Raw genomic sequence first — 27,720 nt, forward strand, 5'->3', positions numbered from 1 at the left:
CTCCAGATTGAATATGTGTTATGCTAAGAAGCTAGCAAGAGGTTGCATAGCAACAGCATCAACTTCCAGTAGACAGGCGAAGCGCTAGTACGCTCAACTGAAACGATACCGTTCGTTTACAGTATACTAAAATGAACTAATAGTATACAGTATGTTAGTATGGGTATTCGAACACAGCTTACGAGATAAGGATCATTTTGGGGCCACACTGACTAAGTTGCACCTGTAAGTAAGGATATCTGAGGAGGTTTAAAAGCTGCATCTCAATGTTTCAAGTATCATCGTAAGATTTGTAAAGGCATGAGAATTTTCACTTCTTAAGTGTTGAAATTCTGGCTCATGAGCACCTTTACGGCTGCATCAAGGTCGTTTCCCAAATAGCACCCTACTTCCTATATAGTCCAATACTTTTGACCAGAGCCATATAAAGTGCCTTGCGAAAGTATTCGGCCCCCTTGAACTTTGCGACCTTTTGCCACATTTCAGGCTTCAAACATAAAGATATAAAACTGTATTTTTTTGTGAAGAATCAACATCAAGTGGGACACAATCACGAAGTGGAACGACATTTATTGGATATTTCAAACTTTTTTAACAAATCAAAAACTGAAAAATTGGGCGTGCAAAATTATTCAGCCCCTTTACTTTCAGTGCAGCAAACTCTCTCCAGAAGTTCAGTGAGGATCTCTGAATGATCCAATGTTGACCTAAATGATTAATGATGATAAATACAATCCACCTGTGTGTAATCAAGTCTCCGTATAAATGCACCTGCACTGTGATAGTCTCAGAGGTCCGTTAAAAGCGCAGAGAGCATCGTGAAGAACAATGAACACACCAGGCAGGTCCGAGCTACTGTTGTGATGAAGTTTAAAGCCGGATTTGGATACAAAAAGATTTCCAAAGCTTTAAACATCCCAAGGAGCACTGTGCAAGCGATAATATTGAAATGGAAGGAGTATCAGACCACTGCAAATCTACCAAGACCTGGCCGTCCCTCTAAACTTTCAGCTCATACAAGGAGAAGACTGATCAGAGATGCAGCCAAGAGGCCCATGATCACTCTGGATGAACTGCAGAGATCTACAGCTGAGGTGGGAGACTCTGTCCATAGGACAACAATCAGTCGTATATTGCACAAATCTGGCCTTTATGGAAGAGTGGCAAGAAAGCCATTTCTTAAAGATATCCATAAAAAGTGTCGTTTAAAGTTTGCCACAAGCCACCTGGGAGACACACCAAACATGTGGAAGAAGGTGCTCTGGTCAGATGAAACCAAAATTGAACCTTTTGGCAACAATGCAAAACGTTATGTTTGGCGTAAAAGCAACACCCTGAACATACCATCCCCACTGTCAAACATGGTGGTGGCAGCATCATGGTTTGGGCCTGCTTTTCTTCAGCAGGGACAGGGAAGATGGTTAAAATTGATGGGAAGATGGATGGAGCCAAATACAGGACCATTCTGGAAGAAAACCTGATGGAGTCTGCAAAAGACCTGAGACTGGGACGGAGATTTGTCTTCCAACAAGACAATGATCCAAAACATAAAGCAAAATCTACAATGGAATGGTTCAAAAATAAACATATCCAGGTGTTAGAATGGCCAAGTCAAAGTCCAGACCTGAATCCAATCGAGAATCTGTGGAAAGAACTGAAAACTGCTGTTCACAAATGCTCTCCATCCAACCTCACTGAGCTCGAGCTGTTTTGCAAGGAGGAATGGGAAAAAATTTCAGTCTTTCGATGTGCAAAACTGATAGAGACATACCCCAAGCGACTTACAGCTGTAATCGCAGCAAAAGGTGGCGCTACAAAGTATTAACTTAAGGGGGCTGAATAATTTTGCACGCCCAATTTTTCAGTTTTTGATTTGTTAAAAAAGTTTGAAATATCCAATAAATGTCGTTCCACTTCATGATTGTGTCCCACTTGTTGTTGATACTTCACAAAAAAATACAGTTTTATATCTTTATGTTTGAAGCCTGAAATGTGGCAAAAGGTCGCAAAGTTCAAGGGGGCCGAATACTTTCGCAAGGCACTGTAGGCTATTTGGGATGCCTCCTAAAACCTGGAATGAATATCTACTGTGCTCAGTGGTGCGATAAAGGTAGATCGTGTGAATAATAGTCTATATTTCCGTCAAGGTTGTTTGTGTGTATGTATGAGATGCAAGACTTACGTTATAACTAAGTAATTGCAGTATCCCTGCTGATTTTTGGTGGGGCGCGGGGGAGGGTAGTCATTTTTTTTAAACCTGGTTTACATTCCCCATTTTGCACGTTTTACTATATAATTTATTCCATATAGCCACATTTCCTCATCTTCTTGCATGCGCCTCGCCTATCAAGGTGTTTAGGTACTTCTCTTACGCACTACGCTTTTCTTAGCGCTTACTATACAGTTAACTCTATCCTGCCCTCTCCCCATAGTGACAATAGTGGTAGATGGATCGTTCTTCCAGTTTTTTAAATGGTGGAAAATATACAGCCAAATTCCAACGAGAGCGGATACACCCGTTGAATATGAACGGTGTCGGTAAACGTTGCAAAAAAAAAGCTAAATTAAACTGTTGCCAGCAGCACAGTTACAGTCACCAACGCTCTGGATAACATGAAAACAGCCTAAGCAGCTCTGCTAGGGTGAGTAAAATGGTCAGAGTGAGGTGTTCTCTCATTTGTGTCTGGAAGTAGCTAGTAAGCTAGCCAACGTTAGCCAGTTAGCTTGGGTGATTGACTACCGTTGTGAGGGCAGAACGCTCAGATCAACCCTACTCCTCAGAGCTTCCAGTGTGGCCTCCGAGATTGAAAACACTGAATTTACAAATGAACATGACAAAGCTCTGAATTTACGAACGCCCAGAGCTAACTCTGATCGCTCTCTGGCACTCCATATTGAATTTACGAACACACCCGAAATCGTAAAATGTCTAGCTAGTCATATGTTATGCTAACAAGCGAGCAAGAGGTTGCATAGCAACAGCATCAACTTCCAGTAGACTGGCAAAGCCCTAGTACATTCAACTGAAAGGCTGCAACACCTGGCTGATACCAATATAGTGGATTAGGGGGTACCCTGACTGGGACTCAAGCCCTGGTCCCTTACAGTATACTAAAATGAACTAATAGTATATAATCATTAAGTATGTCGTATACAGTATGTTAGTATGGGTATTCGAACACAGCACCGGTTTTACATATTTGTCCTGCCGTTTGCTACACTGGTGTCAAAAGTGGGATGGCGGCTATGCAATGGCTCAGACATGCTGGGGGGCTGAGTAGTCAAAGCACAGGGATGTGCCTTCGAGTAAGGAGGGGACAGTGTAACAAACCTTGCCATATGTGCCATGTTACAATTCCAAGCAAGTGGGTTAACCCTATTGACACGATGCATATGGTGTTTGTCTGTCACGCCAGGTATCTGAGTTTTATTCCCTGCCCCACTATTCACTACAATCCCAAAAGGCTCAAATATCGTGGTGAGGTCGCTAGGTGTTGTAGCCTACAAATGTTGTTTAGTATTATTACACGGGGTACACCTTTTATTTTATCTTTCAATTATGTAATTTTTTATTGCTGGCTCTGTTATACAGTTAATTACATGTATGGCCTTAGGGACAATAAAATGATCCTACCTAGACTAGCCTACAACACCGCAATGCAATTCATATTTGAATTATGATTTTCAAGTAAGTACAAGTAATAATGTAATTTGAATAAAAGCAGTTAATTCAACGTTTCATTCCATTTGGATAAATTGTGGGTCTACTCTCAGCAGATTATAAAGTCTAGAAAGGCATCGTGCAGGACAGTCAGGCTGTATTTAAATTTCTGTTGCTGATCATCATTCTCCTGAGTCGTTTAAAATAGTGCAGCCACATAGGCCTATGCTTCTAGCAGGCCCAGTTATTCAGGAAACCTTCATGTGCGTTGTATCTCCTTTTCCATCCGAGCAGCTATTTCTCGACCTTGAACCTAACGCTTCAATATACCCTAAATATTTGTAATTTAACTTTAAACATGTATTTTATGTATGGCATAAACTCAATCAGTCACAATGTTTTAATCTGATTAGGCTACTTCAACAGTAGGTTACCTGCGCACATTCATCCACTCCACTCTGATATAATTCCATCATCCAAACTGCACACCAGCCATTCGATGAATGGAAAAAGACATCTGTTACAAAATATAAAAAAGTGAAATGACATTCAGAGATTGTCAAGCCAAGCCATCGATACTGAGTAGGGAAAGATGTATTCCCTGTTTGTCCGGATTGACATACTCTATTTGAATGGGGTGTTGAAAACGCAAACCATGATGATGTGCTCGAAGTCGGTATTCGGTATGTAGTTCTGAATTGCTTATTGGTTGTGTGTAGTGCTTTGGTACATAAACCTGTTAATGAAAAATCGTTGCATATATTTTATATAATTATAAATATAGCATCAAAATGTTGAAAATAGGATTTCCCCTAGTTGATAATTGTCTGCAGCCGGCTCTGATTATAGAGTAATGACATATGCAGGGAGTTTGAGCTCGTCCGTGATGGTCGGCGAACCCTCAACCAAACTGTCCCTTATTCTATAAAACGAAATCATGAAGCGCTACCTACACAAATTATTGTTACTGTTTAAACAACAATATCATGTCTAGCATTCAGCAGTATATCTAACATTAACCCCCTACCAATGTTTGTGGGGGACAGGACGTGTACACTTTCATGTCTCACCTTTTTTTCTCAATCAGACAATCACATGCCCACACGTACTTTCATTCGCACACTCAGTCAACCACAATGAAAAAAAGAGATTTGATTCACATAAATTACCTATATCATCATTTTGCCTTTTGAATATCATTTTTTTCATTTTTCAATAGGCAACACGTCCTGCTGCACCAATTTCAAAACGGATGCCATAATCGAAATGTATGATTTAAGCCGGAATGACCATGAACAAAGCAAAAGTGCTAGTTGACCAGAGACATAGGCCTAATAGAAGTACATTAAATAATACTTTTTCATATGTTCTAGGATATTGTCATGTTTAGCTTTTTCCATCCCTGTTTTAACCCACCATCACTAGAAACCTCTTACAGCCATATAATGCCGTTGTCAATCCTCTTGTTCTCCAATGTCCTCGCGAGTCTCTGTCCCCTTCTCCTTGTGACAGGTGCACATTCGCTGCATTTCTTCCTCATACCTAATGAAATGATCTCCAAATTTGGCCCAGGCTTTCATGGGAACCGTTATGGTGTTCCTGTATGGCTGTTTTACCTCGCTAATCTTTAAAAAGACACCATACCGATTGGAACCAACGTCGAAATAAAACCTCTTATTGTCCACTCGGAATGATGCTGCCTCGGGAAACTCGGTGGATTCTTCATGGTTCCCATTGCCTCTTCCAAGCTCATCCGTGGCATCATCATCGCCGTAGTCTTCAATCAGCTGCGACAGTGCATCTCTGAATTCGATTAGCCCTTGAGCCGGCAACACTATGGTTTGATCGATGCCCTGGCCGTAGTAACCGATGGCCCCATGCCCTCTGCTGACAGTCTGTCTGATGCGGAGGAACCTGCCTCGCTGGTTCTCTTTCAGGTCCAGATAGTACTTTCTATTGTCTCTCTCAATGAATTCACTCTTCAGGACGCGATGAGTATGTTCCTCCGACACCGCAGAGCCAGTGGGAGACACTGATGCTGCGTGGTGATCTTGCGGTCTTCTGCGGGAATCGTGCGGGCGGCCCTGGCCATTGCTCTGCTCTTCTGGCCGTGGTACCAGGCCACCTCTCAACCCAATATGAGCGTAATAATCAATGAAGTTCCCCAGGCAATAACGTAGATCGGGTGCCATTGACATGGACAGCGTTAATTTGCTTTTTCTGATGTTATCATGACGTTCTCTTCCAATCCAAACCTCTGCAATTTTTAGGAATCGGCCCCGTGCACTTTGTTTTACATCCAAATAAAACCGTTTCTTCTGGATGTCGACACGTTTAGAGGCAAGCTCCTGGATGTCTATGCCCTGCTGCTGACTGCCAGGGTGAACATACTGTTGAGGATATGCGCCTCTCGCCATAGAATCTGATGTAATCCTTCCTCTGTCTCTTTCCATCCCTCTTGAATATGTTGTATCAGACATCATTATTTCGTTTCCAACACAGTTGAGCACACGACAAATTGCCTGCCACTACCAGCCAACATGCTGTCTTTCATGTAACCTTATTCGTTTCGCTAGACAGGCCGTTTATTGCTATAGTAGGCTACATTTGAAAGATACCTGAAATGACCTGAAATGGCCGCTACCTGACAGGAGTATTCAGTTGATCGAGTTTCTGCGTCCGGATTTAAAGGTCAAGCGTTAGTACGGTTTGATGCCATTTTCATCGTAACCCTTGGCAAGACGGGTTACCTAGCTACCCCCTTTCCTGCGTCTGACAGTTCTCCCCGACAGTCTCTTCAGAGGGCGCTGCTTCGGTGGTTTCCACTAGTTACCACAGCCACAAAGTCAACATTGGTTTTCTCGTAAAAAATAATAATAAAAAATAGCGTTTGGGTCTTAATTCAAGGTTAGGGTTAGGCATACGGTTATTGGCATGGTTAAGGATTAAAATTGCATTTTAAGAATATAGATTTTAGAAATAGGCGGGGTTTATGATGTTGTGGCTTTGTTAACTAGTGACGACCTGCTTCGGTAGCGGTAGATTGATGAACCCAGTGAACCCATCCAACTCTCTCCCCCTTCCGATTCCAGCAGCGAAATCCCACAGTTTAAAGAGACAACCTAGTTTGAGCAGTACCGTTTCATTTGACACAGCAAGCGAATTTACTGCAAATAACTGCCTTTATAAGATAGATAGCTGCGATAACGTTGTCGCCGGGGACAAAGATGCTGTCAAGGAAAATATAAAGGCTTACCTACCAATCTTTTCAACATTAATAAAGTAGAGGAAGGCACATGGTAATTGATTGGCAAAATATAGAGCAGTGCGCTGACCACCAGTATAGTCCCCGTCGGTATTTGAGAAAAGGTGGGGGAAACAAATTGTGGTTACCATTGGCCCACAGCAAAAAGGTTACATTTTTTTCAAACGAAATTTTCTTGTTACCTGCTTGTTTTAGTCAATTAAAAAACTACATTTAAGAAAAGAAAAGTACAACATGTTTAATGATTACTTTTCAACATTGCCTGCTCCCCAGCATTCTCACGTAATAAAGCTTCCTTCATGCTGCTTTTCATGATGGTGCTAGCAGCCACATGAGTGAGTGAGTGCTAGTTAGCTAGCTACCAACCACAACATTAAAGCTACAATATGTCATTTTTTGCCAACCCGACCAAATTCACATAGACTTGAGTTGTGAGTTATTTTTATTTATTTTATTTCACCTTTATTAAACCAGGTAGGCTAGTTGAGAACAAGTTCTCATTTACAACTGCAACCTGGCCAAGATAAAGCAAAGCAGTGTGAACAGACAACAACACAGAGTTACACATGGAGTAAACAATAAACAAGTCAATAACACAGAAAAAAGTCTATATACATTGTGTGCAAAAGGCATGCGAAGGTAGGCGAATAATTACAATTTAGCAGATTATACAGCTTCCATTATCATTGAAAGCAAGTCTAAGAAGCGCTAGGTCTGTTCTATGTGCACTATTTCTATGCTTCCCATCCTTTTACATTCGGATTTGTACACCAGCTTCAAACAGTTGAAGAAACAATATTTTTGGTTGTGGAAAATATATTTCACAGTGGATTAGATGGTACAATGATTATCTACACAATGACTGCTTATTTTGTCACAGAAACTGAAATTAGATGAACTATTAGAATTTTAGCAACCAGGAAATGGCGGAGCGATTTCTGCAAAGTGCATCTTTAAGCTACCCAATTTTATAAATCCCTCAAATTTGTGTATCTTAAAAAATGTGAAAAATTATTAGAAGTCATATCTCTGAGGGTCTGTTAATGTCTCATTGCCTTGTCACATATTAATGATGTCCTGAATTATTATTTTGTTTTGGGCGGGGTCACCTGGTGTTCTATTATTTCATTTTTTCATTGTATCCACAGGAATGTCCCTGTATTGATGTGTAATACTGTTATTATTGCAATAAAAAATATATATATATTGTCACGTTCTGACCTTAGTTCCTTTGTTTTGTCTTTGTTTTAGTATGGTCAGGGCGTGAGTTGGGGTGGGCAGTCTGTTTGTTTTTCTATGTTGGTTTTTGAGTTTGGGCTGGTATGGTTCTCAATCAGAGGCAGGTGTTGTTAGTTGTCTCTGATTGAGAATCATACTTAGGTAGCCTTTTTCCACCTGTGTTTTGTGGGTGTTTATTTTCTGTTTTTGTGTGTCATCACTAGACAGGACTGTTTCATTTGTTTGTTCTTCCTAGTTGTTATTTTGTTTAGTGTTCTATTTTGATTATATAAAAAAATCATGAACACTTACCACGCTGCACCTTGGTCCTCACCTTCTTCCCCCGACGACGGCCGTTACATACAGTGGGGAGAACAAGTATTTGATACACTGCCGATTTTGCAGGTTTTCCTACTTACAAAGCATGTAGAGGTCTGTATTTTTTAAAATCATAGGTACACTTCAACTGTGAGAGACGGAATCTAAAACAAAAATCCAGAAAATCACATTGTATGATTTTTAAGTAATTAATTAGCATTTTATTGCATGACATGAGTATTTGATACATCAGAAAAGCAGCACTTAATATTTGGGACAGAAACCTTTGTTTGCAATTACAGAGATCATATGTTTCCTGTAGTTCTTGACCAGGTTTGCACACACTGCAGCAGGGATTTTGACCCACTCCTCCATACAGACCAGATCTTTCAGGTTTCGGGGCTGTCGCTGGGCAATACGGACTTTCAGCTCCCTCCAAAGATGTTCTATTGGGTTCAGGTCTGGAGACTGGCTAGGCCACTCCAGGACCTCGAGATGCTTCTTACGGAGCCAGTCCTTAGCTGCCCTGGCTGTGTGTTTCGGGTCGTTGTCATGCTGGAAGACCCAGCCATGACCCATCTTCAATGCACTTACTGAGGGAAGGAGGTTTTTGGCCAAGAACTCGCGATACATGGCCCCATCCATCCTCCCCTCAATATGGTGCAGTCGTCCTGTCCCCTTTGCAGAAAAGCATCCCCAAAGAATGATGTTTCCACCTCCATGCTTCACGTTTGGGATGGTGTTCTTGGGGTTGTACTCATCCTTCTTCTTCCTCTAAACACAGCGAGTGGAGTTTAGACCAAAAAGCTCTATTTTTGTCTCATCAGACCACATGACCTTCTCCCATTCCTCCTCTGGATCATCCAGATGGTCATTGGCAAACTTCAGACGGGCCTGGACATGCGCTGGCTTGAGCAAGGGGATCTTGCGTGCGCTGCAGGATTTTAATCCATGACGGTGTAGTGTGTTACTAATGGTTTCCTTTGAGACTGTGGTCCCAGCTCTCTTCAGGTCATTGACCAGGTCCTGCCGCGTAGTTCTGGGCTGATCCGTCACCTTCCTCATGATCATTGATGCCCCACGAGGTGAGATCTTGCATGGAGCCCCAGACCGAGGGTGATTGACCGTCATCTTGAACTTCTTCCATTTTTAATAATTGCGCCAACAGTTGTTGCCTTCTCACCAAGCTGCTTGCCTATTGTCCTGTAGCCCATTCCAGCCTTGTACAGGTCTACAATTTTATCCCTGATGTCCTTACACAGCTCTCTGGTCTTGGCCATTATGGAGAGGTTGGAGTCTGTTTGAGTGTGTGGACAGGTGTCTTTTATACCGGTAACGAGTTCAAACAGGTGCAGTTAATACAGGTAATGAGTGGAGAACAGGAGGGATTCTTAAAGAAAAACTAACAGGTCTGTGAGAGCCGGAATTCTTACTGGTTGGTAGGTGATCAAATACTTATGTCATGCAATAAAATGCAAATTAATTACTTAAAAATCATCCAATGTGATTTTATGGATTTTTGTTTTAGATTCCGTCTCTCACAGTTGAAGTGTACCTATGATAAAAATTACAGACCTCTACATGCTTTGTAAGTAGGAAAACCTGCAAAATCGGCAGTGTATGAAATACTTGTTCTCCCCACTGTATATCTTTAAGCTACCCAAGACCAACAACTATACGGCTACAAGTTATGAGTGGAGTTACAAACGGACTATACTAAACAAGTAACATTTCTTACCTGTGATGAAATGTGTTCCACACACATAGCTACATGTAGCCTACTTGGAGAACTTGTCCCCACATTTCCCAAGCCGAATACTTACCAGCTTTTCGACATGGTTTTACATTTCTGTTGGCTTTTTTTTTACTATGGGGGTCAATTGGAAATAACTTTTTTTCCCAACAATTTCTGTGTGTTGTCAAGGGAAATTCCTTATTATTACGTGAATATCGACTAAGAGTATAGTCATATTGTTTTAGTGCGCTATATGCAAATTATTCTATTGATTCAATCAACTGCTTCAAAATGTCCCGGTTTTGAACAGACGATAAAATATTGTACCAACGTTCCGAGTGAATGTACACTGTTCAAAAAAATAAAGGGAACACTAAAGTAACACATCCTAGATCTGAATGAATGAAATATTCTTATTAAATACTTTTTTCTTTACATAGTTGAATGTGCTGACAACAAAATCACACAAAAATTATCAATGGAAATCAAATTTATCAAAATCAAATCAAATCAAAAGTATTTATTTATATAGCCCTTCGTACATCAGCTGATATCTCAAAGTGCTGTACAGAAACCCAGCCTAAAACCCCAAACAGCAAGCAATGCAGGTGTAGAAGCACGGTGGCTAGGAAAAACTCCCTAGAAAGGCCAAAACCTAGGAATAAACCTAGAGAGGAACCAGGCTATGTGGGGTGGCCAGTCCTCTTCTGGCTGTGCCGGGTGGAGATTATAACAGAACATGGCCAAGATGTTCAAATGTTCATAAAATGACCAGCATGGTCCAATAATAATAAGGCAGAACAGTTGAAACTGGAGCAGCAGCACAGCCAGGTGGACTGGGGACAGCAAGGAGTCATCATGTCAGGTAGTCCTGAGGCATGATCCTAGGGCTCAGGTCCTCCGAGAGAGAGAAAGGCTAGCACTGGAGTAATATGATCAAATTGTTTGGTTCTAGTCAGGATTCTAGCAGCCGTATTTAGCACTAACTGAAGTTTGTTTAGTGCTTTATCCGGGTAGCCGGAAAGTAGAGCATTGCAGTAGTCTAACCTAGAAGTGACAAAAGCATGGATACATTTTTCTGTATCATTTTTGGACAGAAAGTTTCGGATTTTTGCAATGTTACGTAGATGGAAAAAAGCTGTCCTTGAAATGGTCTTGATATGTTCTTCAAAAGAGAGATCAGCGTCCAGAGTAACGCCGAGGTCCTTCACAGTTTTATTTGAGACGACTGTACAACCATTAAGATTAATTGTCAGATTCAACAGAAGATCTCTTTGTTTCTTGGGACCTAGAACAAGCATCTCTGTTTTGTCCGGGTTTAAAAGTAGAAAGTTTGCAGCCATCCACTTTCTTAAGTCTGAAACACATGCTTCTAGCGAGGGCAATTTTGGGGCTTCACCATGTTTCATTGAAATGTACAGCTGTGTGTCATCCGCATAGCAGTGAAAGTTAACATTATGTTTTCGAATAACATCCCCAAGAGGTAAAATATATAGTGAAAACAATAGTGGTCCTAAAACGGAACCTTGAGGAACACCGAAATTTACAGTTGATTTTTCAGAGGACAAACCATTCACAGAGACAAACTGATATCTTTCCGACAGATAAGATCTAAACCAGGCCAGAACTTGTCCGTGTAGACCAATTTGGGTTTCCAATCTCTCCACAAGAATGTGGTGATCGATGGTATCAAAAGCAGCATTAAGGTCTAGGAGCACGAGGACAGATGCAGAGCCTCGATCTGATGCCATTAAAAGGTCATTTACCACCCTCACAAGTGCAGTCTCAGTGCTATGATGGGGTCTAAAACCAGACTGAAGCATTTCGTATACATTGTTTGTCTTCAGGAAGGCACTGAGTTGCTGCGCAACAGCCTTTTCTAAAATTTTTGAGAGGAATGGAAGATTCGATATAGGCCGATAGTTTTTTATATTTTCTGGGCCACTTTTAGTGAGTTTGGTACACATCCGGTGGATAGAGAGCCGTTTATTGTGTTCAACATAGGAGGGCCAAGCACAGGAAGCAGCTCTTTCAGTAGTTTAGTTGGAATAGGGTCCAGTATGCAGCTTGAAGGTTTAGAGGCCATGATTATTTTCATCATTGTGTCAAGAGATATAGTACTAAAACACTTGAGCGTCTCTCTTGATCCTAGGTCCTGGCAGAGTTGTGCAGACTCAGGACAACTGAGCTTTGAAGGAATACGCAGATTTAAAGAGGAGTCCATAATTTGCTTTCTAATAATCATGATCTTTTCCTCAAAGGAATTCATGAATTTATTACTGCTAAAGTGAAAGCCATCCTCTCTTGGGGAATGCTGCTTTTTAGTTAGCTTTGCGACAGTATCAAATAGGAATTTCGGATTGTTCTTATTTTCCTCAATTAAGTTAGAAAAATAGGATAATCGAGCAGCAGTAAGGGCTCTTCGGTACTGCACAGTACTGTCTTTCCAAGCTAGTCGGAAGACTTCCAGTTTGGTGTGGAGCCATTTCCGTTCCAATTTTCTGGAAGCTTGCTTCAGAGCTCGGGTATTTTCTGTGTACCAGGGAGCTAGTTTCTTATGAGAAATGTTTTTAGTTTTTAGGGGTGCAACTGCATCTAGGGTATTGCGCAAGGTTAAATTGAGTTCCTCAGTTAAGTGGTTAACTGATTTTTGTTCTCTGGCGTCCTTGGGTAGACAGAGGGAATCTGGAAGGACATCAAGGAATCTTTGTGTTGTCTGTGAATTTATAGCACGACTTTTGATGTTCCTTGGTTGGGGTCTGAGCAGATTATTTGTTGCAATTGCAAACGTAATAAAATGGTGGTCCGATAGTCCAGGATTATGAGGAAAAACATTAAGATCAACCCATGGAGGTCTGGATTTGGAGTCACACTCAAAATTAAAGTGGAAAACCACACTACAGGCTGATCCAACTTTGATGTAATGTCCTTAAAACAAGTCAAAATGAGGCTCAGTAGTGTGTGTGGCATCCAAGTGCCTGTATGACCTCCCTACAACGCCTGGGCATGCTCCTGATGAGGTGGCGGATGGTCTCCTGAGGGATCTCCTCCCAGACCTGGACTAAAGCATCCGCCAACTCCTGGACAGTCTGTGGTGCAACGTGGCATTGGTGGATGGAGCGAGACATGATGTCCCAGATGTGCTCAATTGGATTCAGGTCTGGGGAACGGGCGGGACAGTCCATAGCATCAATGCCTTCCTCTTGCAGGAACTGCTGACACACTCCAGCCACATGAGGTCTAGCATTGTCTTGCATTAGGAGGAACCCAGGGCCAACCACGCCAGCATATGGTCTCACAAGGGGTCTGAGGATCTCATCTTGGTACCTAATGGCAGTCAGGCTACCTCTGGCGAGCACCTGGAGGGCTGTGCGGCCCCCCAAAGAAATGCCACCCCACACCATGACTGACCCACCGCCAATCCGGTCATGCTGGAGGATGTTGCAGGCAGCAGAACGTTCTCCACGGCGTCTCCAGACTCTGTCACGTCTGTCACATGTGCTCAGTGTGAACCTGCTTTCATCTGTGAAGAGCACCACTCTTGGCCATGATTACAGACACCTGTGTCTTTTGACACTATATAAACGAGTCATCCCGCAGTGTTTGTGATTATACCCTGATGAAGACAGCTTGGCTGTCGAAACGTTTGTAATTACATTTTTGCATCTGAGCTCCTAGAGTGTGCGGCTCACTTTTATTTTCAAGTTTTCTACTCCGCTAGCCAGCACCTCATCTTAATAGGTGTGCGTTTCTTTTTCTTCTAGCTTATAACAGTGTACATTTTCGTGGGATCCACATAAGGCAATTCTAGGTCTTGTGGCATATTTCAACTATCCCCAATTCAATGGAATTGCAACCCTCTGCATGCACAGTTCATTCTTCCATCAAATGTACAGCTGATCCACTAATGAGATGCTATTGAGCCCACACTACTAATCAAATGTATTTATATAGCCCTTCTTACATTAGCTGATGTCACAAAGTGCTGTACAGAAACCCAGCCTAAAACCCTAAACAGCAAGCATTGCAGGTGTAGAAGCACGGTGGCTAAGAAAAACTCCCTAGAAAATCCAGAACCTAGGAAGAAACCTAGAGAGGAACCAGGCTATGAGGGGTGGCCAGTCCTCTTCTGGCTGTTCAGGGTGGAGATTATAACAGAACATGGCCAAGATTTTCAAATGTTCATAGATGACCAGCACGGTCAAACAATAATAATCACAGTGATTGTAGAGGGTGCAACAGGTCAGCACCTCAGGAGTAAATGTCAGTTGACTTTTCATAGCCAATCATTCAGAGTATCTCTACCGCTCCTGCTGCCTCTAGAGAGTTGAAAATAGCATGTCTGGGACAGGTAGCACGTCCGGTGAACAAGTCAGGGTTCCATAGCCGCAGAACAGTTGAAACTGAAGCAGCAGCATGACCAGGTGGACTGGGGACAGCGAAGAGTTATCAGGCCAGGTAGTCCTGAGGCATGGACCTAGGGCTGAGAGAGAGAAAAAGAGAGAGAGAATTAGAGAGAGCATACTTAAATTCACACAAGACACCGGATAAGACAGGAGAAATACTCCAGATATAACATACTGACCCTAGCCCCCCGACACAAACTACTGCAGCATAAATACTGGAGGCTGAGACAGAAGGGGTTGGGAAACATTGTCTGAGCCAAGGACTACATGCTTTCTGGTAAATTTTGATTACAGTACTGAGTGGAGTGAATATATTTTCTATGACATACATTATTTTTTGTTAACTAGTAAATAGTAGCTTACAGCAAAGTGTGTGTAAATAATTTCTAACTTATCAAATTCTGCTAGTTAGTTTTTGCTACCATGTGGGTTTTAGCTTGCTTAAGCCTACTAACTGAGGAGTGTTAATTCACCTGTTTCCATACATGTTTCATTTTAAAACATGTATCTTACAAAGGAGTTGTTTAATCTAACTGCTTAACCATATCTGTAAATGGAATTGAATTTGTTTGTTTTTTTACTCATTTTTTTCTAATCTTTATACGAAAATGCCACGGGCACTATCTGATGTGTGGAGACATTTCACTGCAGCTAATGTAGAAGGAAAGGCTATGTACAGTGCCTTGCGAAAGTATTCGGCCCCCTTGAACTTTGCGACCTTTTGCCACATTTCAGGCTTCAAACATAAAGATATAAAACTGTATTTTTTTGTGAAGAATCAACAACAAGTGGGACACAATCATGAAGTGGAACGACATTTATTGGATATTTCAAACTTTTTTAACAAATCAAAAACTGAAAAGTTGGGCGTGCAAAATTATTCAGCCCCTTTACTTTCAGTGCAGCAAACTCTCTCCAGAAGTTCAGTGAGGATCTCTGAATGATCCAATGTTGACCTAAATGACTAATGATGATAAATACAATCCACCTGTGTGTAATCAAGTCTCCGTATAAATGCACCTGCACTGTGATAGTCTCAGAGGTCCGTCGAAAGCGCAGAGAGCATCATGAAGAACAAGGAAGGAAGTTAGGAAACACTGTCACCACCGATAAATCCTCTATAATTGAGAATTTCAATAAGCATTTCTTTACAGCTGGCCATGCTTTCCACCTGGCTACCCCTAACCCGGTCAACTGCCCGGCACCCTCCACAACAACCCGCCAAAGCCCCCACCATTTCTCCTTCACCAAAATCCAGATAGCTGATGTTCTGACATGTTCTGGACCCTCTCTTTCTAAAATGATCTGCCGAAATTGTTGCAACCCCTATTACTAGCATGTTCAACCTCTCTTTCGTATCATCTGAGATTCCCAAAGTTTGGAAAGCTGCCGCAGTCATCCCCCTCTTCAAAGGGGGTGACACTCCAGACCCAAACGGCTACAGACCTACAGTGCCTTGCGAAAGTATTCAGCCCCCTTGAACTTTGCGACCTTTTGCCACATTTCAGGCTTCAAACATAAAGATATAAAACTGTATTTTTTTGTGAAGAATCAACATCAAGTGGGACACAATCATGAAGTGGAACGACATTTATTGGATATTTCAAACTTTTTTAACAAATCAAAAACTGAAAAATTGGGCGTGCAAAATTATTCAGCCCCTTTACTTTCAGTGCAGCAAACTCTCTCCAGAAGTTCAGTGAGGATCTCTGAATGATCCAATGTTGACCTAAATGACTAATGATGATAAATACAATCCACCTGTGTGTAATCAAGTCTCCGTATAAATGCACCTGCACTGTGATAGTCTCAGAGGTCCGTCGAAAGCGCAGAGAGCATCATGAAGAACAAGGAAGGAAGTTAGGAAACACTGTCACCACCGATAAATCCTCTATAATTGAGAATTTCAATAAGCATTTCTTTACAGCTGGCCATGCTTTCCACCTGGCTACCCCTAACCCGGTCAACTGCCCGGCACCCTCCACAACAACCCGCCAAAGCCCCCACCATTTCTCCTTCACCAAAATCCAGATAGCTGATGTTCTGACATGTTCTGGACCCTCTCTTTCTAAAATGATCTGCCGAAATTGTTGCAACCCCTATTACTAGCATGTTCAACCTCTCTTTCGTATCATCTGAGATTCCCAAAGTTTGGAAAGCTGCCGCAGTCATCCCCCTCTTCAAAGGGGGTGACACTCCAGACCCAAACGGCTACAGACCTACAGTGCCTTGCGAAAGTATTCAGCCCCCTTGAACTTTGCGACCTTTTGCCACATTTCAGGCTTCAAACATAAAGATATAAAACTGTATTTTTTTGTGAAGAATCAACAACAAGTGGGACACAATCATGAAGTGGAACGACATTTATTGGATATTTCAAACTTTTTTAACAAATCAAAAACTGAAAAATTGGGCGTGCAAAATTATTCAGCCCCTTTACTTTCAGTGCAGCAAACTCTCTCCAGAAGTTCAGTGAGGATCTCTGAATGATCCAATGTTGACCTAAATGACTAATGATGATAAATACAATCCACCTGTGTGTAATCAAGTCTCCGTATAAATGCACCTGCACTGTGATAGTCTCAGAGGTCCGTTAAAAGCGCAGAGAGCATCATGAAGAACAAGGAACACACCAGGCAGGTCCGAGATACTGTTGTGAAGAAGTTTAAAGCCGGATTTGGATACAAAAAGATTTCCCAAGCTTTAAACATCCCAAGGAGCACTGTGCAAGCGATAATATTGAAATGGAAGGAGTATCAGACCACTGCAAATCTACCAAGACCTGGCCGTCCCTCTAAACTTTCAGCTCATACAAGGAGAAGACTGATCAGAGATGCAGCCAAGAGGCCCATGATCACTCTGGATGAACTGCAGAGATCTACAGCTGAGGTGGGAGACTCTGTCCATAGGACAACAATCAGTCGTATATTGCACAAATCTGGCCTTTATGGAAGAGTGGCAAGAAAGCCATTTCTTAAAGATATCCATAAAAAGTGTTGTTTAAAGTTTGCCACAAGCCACCTGGGAGACACACCAAACATGTGGAAGAAGGTGCTCTGGTCAGATGAAACCAAAATTGAACTTTTTGGCAACAATGCAAAACATTATGTTTGGCGTAAAAGCAACACAGCTCATCACTCTGAACACACCATCCCCACTGTCAAACATGGTGGTGGCAGCATCATGGTTTGGGCCTGCTTTTCTTCAGCAGGGACAGGGAAGATGGTTAAAATTGATGGGAAGATGGATGGAGCCAAATACAGGACCATTCTGGAAGAAAACCTGATGGAGTCTGCAAAAGACCTGAGACTGGGACGGAGATTTGTCTTCCAACAAGACAATGATCCAAAACATAAAGCAAAATCTACAATGGAATGGTTCAAAAATATACATATCCAGGTGTTAGAATGGCCAAGTCAAAGTCCAGACCTGAATCCAATCGAGAATCTGTGGAAAGAACTGAAAACTGCTGTTCACAAATGCTCTCCATCCAACCTCACTGAGCTCGAGCTGTTTTGCAAGGAGGAATGGGAAAAAAAATTCAGTCTCTCGATGTGCAAAACTGATAGAGACATACCCCAAGCGACTTACAGCTGTAATCGCAGCAAAAGGTGGCGCTACAAAGTATTAACTTAAGGGGCCTGAATAATTTTGCACGCCCAATTTTTCAGTTTTTGATTTGTTAAAAAAGTTTGAAATATCCAATAAATGTCGTTCCACTTCATGATTGTGTCCCACTTGTTGTTGATTCTTCACAAAAAAATACAGTTTTATATCTTTATGTTTGAAGCCTGAAATGTGGCAAAAGGTCGCAAAGTTCAAGGGGGCCGAATACTTTCGCAAGGCACTGTATATCTATCCTACCCTGTCTTTCTAAGGTCTTCGAAAGCCAAGTTAACAAACAGATTACCGACCATTTAGAATCGCACCGTACCTTCTCCACTATGCAATCTGGTTTCAGAGCTGGCCATGGGTGCACCTCAGCCACGCTCAAGGTCCTAAATGACATCATAACCGCCATCGATAAGAGACATTAAAATGATTGCCTCGCCTGGTTTATGATTGCCTCGCATATAATGCTTCCTGCATTCCTTCTCTTAGCCACCATAGCAAAGTTGGTCATGTTAGCTACGTTTTCCAGCTGCATTTCTCCGCCTCAATATTCCTGACTTTCTTGGTTCTCATGTGGTTGTTCGTTCATAGCTGTCACGTTCTCCAGCTCTTCCCCCCCATTTTCATTGTCAATAGATTTACGTTTCTTTTTTACAATAAATTGATCCATGTCGACCAGACTGCAAAATTAGCTAATAGCAAACCGATATGTGTTGGTCGCTATAGCTGAGAAGTTTTGTTCTATTTCGGGAAAACGTTCTACTTTGGCCTTTCTGTTCAACAGCTGCGCTATACTGCCATCTATCTGCCAGCCAGGGAACAATATATATTCAATGAAGTGATTCAGGCCACATTGAATTATAATTGTGTCATTGTTGTGATTTATGAATGGAAAATAGGAAAATCACTGCGAACCGCAAATCTCATTGCCCGTGCAATGATTACCACTGCTCTACTGTGAAAAATCAGTACCAACACAGATACCTATTTAAAATCACCTGTTGAGATCTGTTATATATCTATAGAGAGATTGTAATCAGTGGAGTTGTATTCACAAAAATGTGGATAATATAAAAAGACAATGTGAAATACACTGAATGTGAAAAATATTAGGAACACCTACTCTTTCGATGACAGACTGACCAGGTGAAAGCTATGATCCCTTATTGATGTCACTTGTTAAATCCAGATGAAGGGGAGGAGACAGGTTGAAAGAAGGATTTTTAAGTGTTGAGACATGGATTGTGCATTTGTGCCATTCAGAGGGTGAATAGGCAAGACAAAATATTTAAGTGCCTTTGAAAACGGGAATGGCAGTAGGTGCCAGCCGCACAGGTTTGAGTGTTTCAAGAAGTGCAACACTGCTGGGTTTTTCATGCTCAACAGTTTCCCATGTGTATTAAGAATGGTCCAACACCCAAAGGCCATCTAGCCAACTTGACACAACTGTGGGGAGCATTGGAATCAACATGGGCCAGCATCCCTGTGGAACGCTTTTGACACCTTGTAGAGTCCATGCCCCAACGAATTGAGGTGGTTCTGAGGGAAAAAAGGGGTGCAACTCAATATCATGTAGGTGTTCCTAATGTTTTGTGCACTCAGTGTATATTCTGCATAAATTATATTGGTAAATGTGTGACGTGGAGCTTTATGGGGCACCAACTTTAATCGTAGTAATGATATAAATATCCATGTTTTGATTGTTTAGACAAGTTGGTTGTTTAGCAACCAAACTGACTATCCTAACGATCCTCGACTTTGGCGATGTCATCTACAAAATAGCTTCCAACGCTCTACTCAGCAAACTGGATGCAGTCTATCACAGTGCCATCTGTTTTGTTACCAAATCACCTTATAACACCCACCACTGCGACCTGTATGCTCTAGTCAGCTGGCCCTCGCTACATATTCGTCGCCAGACCCACTCGCTCCAGGTCATCTATAAGTCTATGCTAGATAAAGCTCCGCCTTATCTCAGTTCACTGGTCACGATAACACCCACCCGTAGCACACGTTCCAGCAGGTACATCTCACTGATCATCCCCAAAGCCAACACCTCATTTGGCCGCCTTTCCTTCCAGTTCTCTGCTGCCAGTGACTAGAACGAATTGCAAAAATCGCTGAAGTTGGAGACTTTTATTTCCCTCACCAACTTTAAACATCAACTATCTGTGCAGCTAAACGATCACTGCAGCTGTACATAGTCCATCTGTAAATAGCCCACCCAATCTACCTACCTCATCCCCATACTGTTTTTATTTTATTTACTTTTCTGCTCTTTTGCACACCATCTCTACTTGCACATGACCATCTGATCATTTATCACTCCAGTGTTAATCTGCTAAATTGTAATTATTTGCTCATATGGCCTATTTATTGCCTACCTCCTCATGCCTTTTGCACACACTGTAAATATACTTTATTTTTTCTACTGTGTCATTGACTAGTTTATTGTTTACTCCATGTGTAACTCTGTGTTGTCTGTTCACACTGCTATGCTTTATCTTGGCCAGGTCGCAGTTGCAAATGAGAACTTGTTCTCAACTAGCCTACCTGGTTAAATAAAGGTGAAATAAAACCGATGCGTGTGCCAAACGGACTGGCTCAGATTGCATATGTAAACTATATTTTGTCTCCAATGTTTATTGAAAACAAAACAAAAATTCACAAAGAGAATTTGCTCTCAAAAGCATCATTACAGTTGTTTGTTAGCTAGCTAGTGATTTTTTTTGGCCATATTAGAAGAGACATGACAGTCAAAAAACCTAAAAACAAGACATATTTATCTGAAAAGAGCCACAGATGACAGAGCATGTCAGAGCAAAAACCAAGCCATGAGGTTGAAGGAATTTCCCATAGTGCTCCGAGACAGGATTGTGTCGAGGCACAGATCTGGGGAAGGGTACCAAAAAATGTCTGCAGCACTCCACCAATCAGGCCTACATGGTAGAATGGCCAGACAGAAGCCACTCCTCAGTAAAAGGCCATGTTGGAGTTTGCCAAAAGGCACCTAAAGGACTCTCAGACCATGATAAACTAGATTCTCTTGTCTGATGAAACCAAGATTATTTTGTGCCAAGCGTCACATCTGGAGGAAACCTAGCACCATCCCTATGGTGAATCATGGGGGTGGCTGTCATGTGCCTTTTACTGAGGAGTGGCTTCCGTCTGGCCACTCTAACATATAGGCCTGATTGGTGGAGTGCTGCAGAGATGGTTGTCCTTCTGGAAGGTTCTCCCATCTCCACAGAGGAACTCTGAAGCTCTGTCAGAGTTACCATCTGGTTCTTGGTCACCTCCCTGACCAAGGCCCTTCTCCCCTGATTGCTCAGTATGGCCGGGCGGCTCGCTCTAGGATGAGTCTTGGTGGTTCCAAACTTCTTCCATTTAAGAATGATGGAGGCCACTGTGCTCTTGGGGACCTTCAAAGCTGGAGACATTCGTTGGTACCCTTCCCCAGACCTGTGTATCGGCACAATCCTGTCTCGGAGCTCTACAGACAATTCCTTCAACCTCATAGCTTGGTTTTTGCTCTGACGTGCACTGTCAACCTTTGGAACCATATATAGACAGGTGTATGCCTTTGCAAATCATGTCCAAACAATTGAAAATACCACAGTTGGACTCAAATCAAGTTGTAGAAACATCTCAAAGATGATCAATGGAAACAGGATGCACCTGAGCTCAATTTCGAGTCTCATAGCAAAGGGTCGGAACACTTCAGATTTTTTTTTAATAAGGCTGTAACGTAACAAAATGTGGAAAGAAGGGAAGGGTAAGAACACTTCAGATTTTATTTTAGAATAAGCCTGTAACGTAACAAAATGTGGAAAGAAGGGAAGGGTCGGAACACTTCTGTTTTTTTTTTAGAATAAGGCTGTAACGTAACAAAATGTGGAAAGAAGGGAAGGGTCGGAACACATCTGATTTTTGTTTTTAATAAGGCTGTAACGTAACAAAATGTGGAAAGAAGGGAAGGGTCGGAACACTTTCAGAATTCACTCTACATCGGAGTTGCTAACCAAGAAGACAGTGAAAGTTAGTTTTGACTTAAATCTGCTGGAAAATCTATGATCCTCAACATCTTGACAGAGCTTGAAGAATTTTGAAAATAATAAATGGGAAATATTGCACAACCCAGGTGTGCAAAGCTCTTATAGACTTACCCAAGAAGACTTACAACTTATCGATTCTGTCACGTTCTAACCTTAGTTATTTTGTTAGGTCTTTGTTTTAGTATGGTCAGGGCGTGAGTTGGGTGGGTTGTCTATGTTCCTTTTTCTATGTGGTGTTTTTGTGTTTGGCCTGGTATGGTTCTCAATCAGAGGCAGGTGTTGTTATTGTCTCTGATTGAGAATCATACTTAGGTAGCATTTTCCTACCTGTTTGGTGTGGGTGATTATTTTCCCTTTCTGTGTTTGCACCATCCGGGACTGTTTCGGTTTTCATTTTGTTTCTCTTGTTCTTTTTGTATTCTGTATTTATTCTCATTAAATTACATTGTGGATACATAACACGCTGCATTTTGGTCCTCCAATCCTTCCTACTACTCCTCAGAAGAGGAAGAAGAAAGCCATTACAGATGCCAACGGTATTTCTAATATGTAGACTCAGTGAGCCGAATACTTATGCAACAACTATATTTGAGTCATTTAATTTATATTGATCTTTTAAAAAAAAGACAATTAAATATATTTTAATCCTATTTTGTAACACCAAATGTGAATACATCCAAGTGGTCTGAATACTTTTGCAAGGCACTGTAAGTTAGAAGCTTATGCATATTAACCCATTATCAATTAGCAACAATATAAGGCTAATATTACATTGACTGTATTACAAAAGAGGTAGGCTAGGACATCTGAGTGTACTGAACATTAGGAGCCTTCCTAATATTGAGTTGCACCCCCCTTTGCCCTCAGAACAGCCTGAATTTGTTGGGGCATGGACTGTATAAGTTGTCGAAAGCGTTCCACAGGGATGCTGGCCCATGTCTCCAATTCTTCCTAGGGTTATTTCAAGTTGGTTGGATGTGCTTTGGGTGGTGGACCATTCTTGATACACATGGGAAACTGTTGAGCATGAAAAACCCAGCAGCGTTGCACTTCTTGACACTCAAACCTGTGCGGCTGGCACTTACTGCCTTACCCCATTCAAAAGGCACTTCAATCTTTTGTCTTGCCCATTCAAACTCTGAATGGCACACATACACAATCCATGTCTTAATGGTTGTCTCGAGGATAGAAGATCCTGTCTTCTCCTCTTCATTTCCACTGATAAAGGTGGATTTAACAAGTGACATCAAGGGATCATAGCTTTCACCTGGATTCACCTGGTCAGTCTGTCATGTTTTGTACACTCAATCATGTTCAAGATTAATATATCCATTATCTATTTTGCATGCAATTTAAATGGAATTGATGGAAAGAGAAAGACAGAACGTGCTCTCGTGCACACTGATTTATAGCAACAACATTCAAGCTGTTTAAAACTCTGCATAAAATGATTATATACATACATACACACACACACACACATACATACATACATACATACATACATACACACACATATATACAGTGGCTTGCGAAAGTATTCACCCCCCTGGCATTTTTCCTATTTTGTTGCCCTTACAACCTGGAATATAAATGGATTTTTGGGGGGTTTGTATCATTTGATTTACACAACATGCCTACCCCTTTGAAGATGAAAATTATTTTTTCTTGTAAAACAAACAAGAAATTGTAACCCCCGGGGTGTAGTGGTTGAGAAGTCAGGCGCAGAAAGCAGAGAGTTCAGGGTAGTGCTAACTTTTAATGCACAACAACAGTGAACATACGCCAACCAAAACAAATGCCCCAAACACGGGGGACTTAAACAGTCCAGCAAAAAACCCAAGCACATGGGAAAACCGTGACACACAGATGTGTACACACGTACATCGAACAATCCCGCAGTCGGGCCTGCTGGTAAATAAAGCCCAACCAATCAGCCTAAAACAAACACAGGTGAAACCAATAAACAGAAAAGGGGAAAAGGGATCAATGGCAGCTAGTAGGCCGGTGACGACGACCTCCGAGCGCCACCCGAACAGGAAGGTGAGCTACCTTCGGTCGAGGTTCGAGTCGTGACAGAAATAATACACAAAAAAAAACTTGAGCGTGCATAACTATTCACCCCCAAGTCAAAACTTTGTAGAGCCACCTTTTCCAGCAATTACAACTGCAAGTCTCTTGGGGTACATCTCTATAAACTTGGCACATTTTGCCCCTGGGATTGTTGCACATTCTTCAAGGCAAACTTGCTCCAGCTCCTTCAGATTCTCAATTGGATTGAGGTCTGGGCTTTGACTAGGCCATTCCAAGACATTTAAATGTTTCCCTTTAAACCACTCAAGTGTGGCTTTAGCAGTATGCTTAGGGTCATTGTCCTGCTGGAAGGTGAACCTCGGCCCCAGTCTCAAATCTCCGGATGAGTGAAATAGATTTCTCTCAACAATTTCCCTGTATTTAGCGCCATCCATCATTCCTTCAATTCTGACCAGTTTTCCAGTCCCTGCCGATAAAATAATCCCCACAGCATGATGCTGATGGTATTCTCGGGGTGATGAGAGGTGTTGGGTTTTCCTTGATTTTAGTCTCATCTGACCAGAGTACCTTCTTCCATATGCTTGGGGAGTCTCCCACATGCCTTTTGGTGAACACCAAACATTTTTTCTTATTTTTTCTTTAAGCAATGGCTTTTTTCTGATCACTCTTACGTAAAGCCCAGCTCTGTGTAGTGTGCGGCTTAAAGTGGTCCTATGGACAGATACTCCAATCTCCGCTGTGGAGCTTTGCAGCTCATTCAGGGTTAGCTTTGGTCTCTTTGTTGCCTCTCTGATTAATGCCCTCCTTGCCTGGTCCGTGAGTTTTGGTGTGCGGCCCTCTCTTGGCAGGTTTGTTGTTGTGCCATATTCTTTCAATTTTTTTAATGATGGATTTTAAAAAATGGTACTTCTTGAGATGTTCAAAGTTTTGGATATTTTATATTATTAAATTAACCCTGATCTGTACTTCTCCACAAGTTTGTCTCTGACCTGTTTGGAGAGCTCCTTGGTCTTCATGGTGCCGCTTGCTTGGCGGTGCCCTCTTGCTTAGTGGTGTTGCAGACTCTGGGGCCTTTCAGAACAGGTGTATATATATTCAGATCATGTGACAGATCATGTGACACTTAGATAGCACACAGGTAGACTTTGACTTCTGAAGGTTGCACCAGATCTTATTTAGGGGCTTCATAGCAAAGGGGGTGAATGCATTTGCTCACACCACTTTTTCATTTATTAATTTCATTTCATTTTTCTGTAAGTCTTCACAAGTTTTTCACACACTGTTGCTGGTATTTTGGCCCATTCCTCCATGCAGATCTCCTCTAGAGCAGTGATGTTTTGGGGCTGTTGCTGGGCAACACGGACTTTCAACTCCCTCCAAAGATTTTCTATGGGGTTGAGATCTGAAGACTGGCTAGGCCACTCCAGGACATTGAAATGCTTCTTACGAAGCCACTCCTTCGTTGCCCGGGCGGTGTGTTAGGGATCATTGTCATGCTGAAAGACCCAGCCACGTTTCATCTTCAATGCCCTTGCTCATTTAAGGAGGTTTTCACTCAAAATCTCACGATACATGGCCCCATTCATTCTTTCCTTTACACGAATCAGTCGTCCTGGTCCCTTTGCAGAAAAACAGCCCCAAAGCATGATGTTTCCACCCCCATGCTTTACAGTAGGTATGGTGTTCTTTGGATGCAACTCAGCATTCTTTGTCCTCCAAACACGACGAGTTGAGTTTTTACCAAAAAGTTATATTTTTGTTTCATCTGACCATATGACATTCTCCCAATCTTCTTCTGGATCATCCAAATGCTCTCTAGCAAACTTCAGATAGGCCTGGACATGTACTGGCTTAACCTTTCTGATCTCCCCATCCCGGATCCGGGATCGTGAATACAGACTCAAGCTCATTACCATAACGCAACGTTAACTATTCATGAAAATCGCAAATGAAATGAAATAAATATGCTAGCTCTCAAGCTTAGCCTTTTGTTAACAACACTGTCATCTCAGATTTTCAAAATATGCTTCTCAACCATTGCAAAACAAGCATTTGTGTAACAGTATTGATGGCTAACGTAGCATTTAGCGTAGCATTTAGCATTAGCATTCAGCTGGCAACATTTACACAAAAAAACAGAAAAGAATTCAAATAAAATAATTTACCTTTGAAGAACTTCAGATGTTTTCAATGAGGAGACTCTCAGATAGCAAATGTTCAGTTTTTCCTGAAAGATTATTTGTTTAGGACAAATCGCTCCGTTTTCTGCGTCACGTTTAGCTATGAAAAAACCCCTGTATCCAGGATTGTGTAAATCTATCAGCAAGCTCATTAGCATAACACAACGTTAACTATTCATGAAAATCGCAAATGAAATGAAATAAATATGCCATCTCTCAAGCTTAGCCTTTTGTAAACAACACTGTCATCTCAGATTTTCAAAATATGCTTCTCAACCATAGGAAAACAATCATTTGTGTAAAAGTAGCTAGCTAGCGTAGCATTTAGCGTTAGCATTTAGCGTTAGCATTAGCGTTAGCATTAGCGTTAGCATCCAGCACGCAACATTTCAACAAAAACATAAAAGCCTTCAAATAAAATAATTTACCTTTGAAGAACTTCAGATGTTTTCAATGAGGAGACTCTCAGTTAGATAGCAGATGCTCAGTTTTTCCAAAAAGATTCTTTGTGTATTAGAAATAGCTCCGTTTTGTACATCACATTTGGCTACCAAAAAAAAACGAAAATTCAGTCCTCAAAACGCGAACTTTTTTCCAAATTAACTCCATAATATCGACTGAAAACATGGCAAACGTTGTTTAGAATCAATCCTCAAGGTGTTTTTCACATATCTCTTCGATGATATATCGTTCGTGGAAGTGTGCTTTCTCTCCTGAATCCCAGGAGAAAATGCCCGCACCTGAAGATTACGCACAAATTTAGACAAAGGACACCGGGCGGACCCCTGGAAAATGTAGTCTCTTATGGCCAATCTTCCAATGATATGCCTACAAATACGTCACAATGCTGCCGACATCTTGGGGAAACGGCAGAAGGTCTAAGCTTATTCCTGTCGCATTCACAGCCATATAAGGAGACATTAGAAAACAGAGCTTCAGAAATTCTGCTCATTTCCTGTTTAACGTATCATCTTGGTTTCGCCTGTAGAATGAGTTCTGGGGCACTTACAGACAAAATCTTTGCAGATTCTGAAACTTCTGAGTGTTTTCTTTCCAAAACTGTCAAGAATATGCATAGTCGAGCATCTTTTCGTGACAAAATATCGCGCTTAAAACGGGAACGTTTTTTATCCAAAAATGAAATAGCGCCCCTAGAGATGCAACTGGTTAAGCAGGGGGACACGTCTGGCACTGCAGGATTTGAGTCCCTGGCGGCATAGTGTGTTACTGATGGTA

General features: G+C 41.7%; 1 long non-coding RNA gene and 1 pseudogene across 2 annotated transcripts; both read right to left on the reverse strand.

Moving 5' to 3' along the window:
• Nucleotides 1–4,050: 4,050 nt before the first annotated feature.
• Nucleotides 4,051–8,545, reverse strand: LOC110509535 (purine-rich element-binding protein gamma pseudogene; annotated as a pseudogene). Its single transcript, XR_016493448.1, has one exon. The product of XR_016493448.1 is annotated as a purine-rich element-binding protein gamma pseudogene (transcript).
• A 2,124-nt stretch (nt 8,546–10,669) lies between these two features.
• LOC149970624 (uncharacterized) lies at nt 10,670–27,190 on the reverse strand. Its single transcript, XR_016493449.1, has 3 exons — nt 26,913–27,190; nt 26,470–26,531; nt 10,670–14,680 (listed from the first exon to the last, which is right to left on the reverse strand). It is a non-coding gene; the product is annotated as an uncharacterized LOC149970624 (long non-coding RNA).
• Between the last annotated feature and the right edge of the window lie 530 nt (nt 27,191–27,720).

The sequence above is a fragment of the Oncorhynchus mykiss genome, chromosome 29 (genome assembly GCF_057628025.1).
Source record: "Oncorhynchus mykiss isolate SJ-2025 chromosome 29, ASM5762802v1, whole genome shotgun sequence".
Classification (NCBI taxonomy): Eukaryota; Metazoa; Chordata; class Actinopteri; order Salmoniformes; family Salmonidae; genus Oncorhynchus; species Oncorhynchus mykiss.